This window comes from Nematolebias whitei, chromosome 19 (assembly GCF_014905685.2).
Source record: "Nematolebias whitei isolate Nwh7 chromosome 19, NemWhi1, whole genome shotgun sequence".
NCBI classification, from domain to species: Eukaryota; Metazoa; Chordata; class Actinopteri; order Cyprinodontiformes; family Rivulidae; genus Nematolebias; species Nematolebias whitei.
The window spans coordinates 9,729,472-9,730,725 of record NC_056516.1 but is presented as its reverse complement, the minus strand read 5'-3'; positions in this window follow the sequence as shown (position 1 = coordinate 9,730,725).

The following is a 1,254-nucleotide window of genomic DNA, read 5'->3' as shown; positions in this document are numbered from 1 at the left end:
TGCTGAAGTAAATGTGTGTCTAGTAGAGTGCTGTATGAATGTGTGTGTAGTAGAGTGGTGTACGAATGTGTGTGTAGTAAAGTGCTGTATGAATGAGTGTGTAGTAGAGTGCTGTATGAATGTGTGTGTGTAGTAGAGTGCTGTATGAATGTGTGTGTAGTAGAGAGCTGTATTAATGTGTGTTTGTAGTAGAGTGTTGTATGAATGTGTGTGTATGAGAGTGCTGTATGAATGTGTATGTACTAGAGTGCTGTGTGAATGTGTGTATAGTAGAGTGCTGTATTACTATGTATACTAGAGTTCTGTATTAATGTGTGTGTAGTATAGTGCTGTATGAATAATTGTGTAGTAGAGTGCTGTATTAAATATGTGTGTAGTAGAGTGCTGAAGTAAATGTGTGACTAGTAGTGTGCTGTATGAATGTTTGTGTAGTAGACTGCTGTATGAATGTGTGTGTAGTAGAGTGCTGTATGAATGTGTGTGTAGTAGAGTACTGTATGAATGTGTGTGTGTAGTAGAGTGCTGTATGAATGTGTGTGTAGTAGAGTGCAGTATGGATGTGTGTAGTTGAGTTCTCTATTAAATGTGTGTGTAGTAGAGTTCTGTGTGAATGTGTGTGTAGTAGAGTGCTGTATGAATGTGTTTGTAGTAGAATGCTGTATGAATGTGTGGGTAGAACAGAGCTGTGTGTGTTTAGTAGAGTGCTGTATAAATGTGTGTGTAGTAGATATCCTGATGCATGATCAATAATCCAGGTAGAAAAATCTAAAAAAGTTAAATCTGGTCCTCTGGACATTAAAAAAAAACAAAAACAAATCAAAACATCAAAAAAATGTAGAAACGTTTCGTCTCTCATCCGAGAGACTTCCTCAGTCTGAGGTGCTGTATTCAGCTCAGTCTCTTAAATAGACCTCCGTAAAGGAGGCCATCTTTGTGAAAAGAAATCGTCCATCGTTAAACAGGGGTGGAGGCCTACGTGTTCAATTGTCCCACTCTTACAATGTTGTGATTGCTAGTATCACTCAGCCCTCTGTGAATAGTAAACAGCCATCAGTGTGCTAATGATCCATTGTTAGGCTGATGGTCCTTCTTGAGCATGTGATCAGCTGGTTTTGGTTGTCAGCAACAAAACTGGTTGATCCACTCTGAGAAGGTGCTATTTAAGAGACTGAGCTGAATACAGCACCTCAGACTGAGGAAGTGTCTCGGATGAGAGATGAAACGTTTCTACATTTTTTTGTTCTTTTGCTTTGT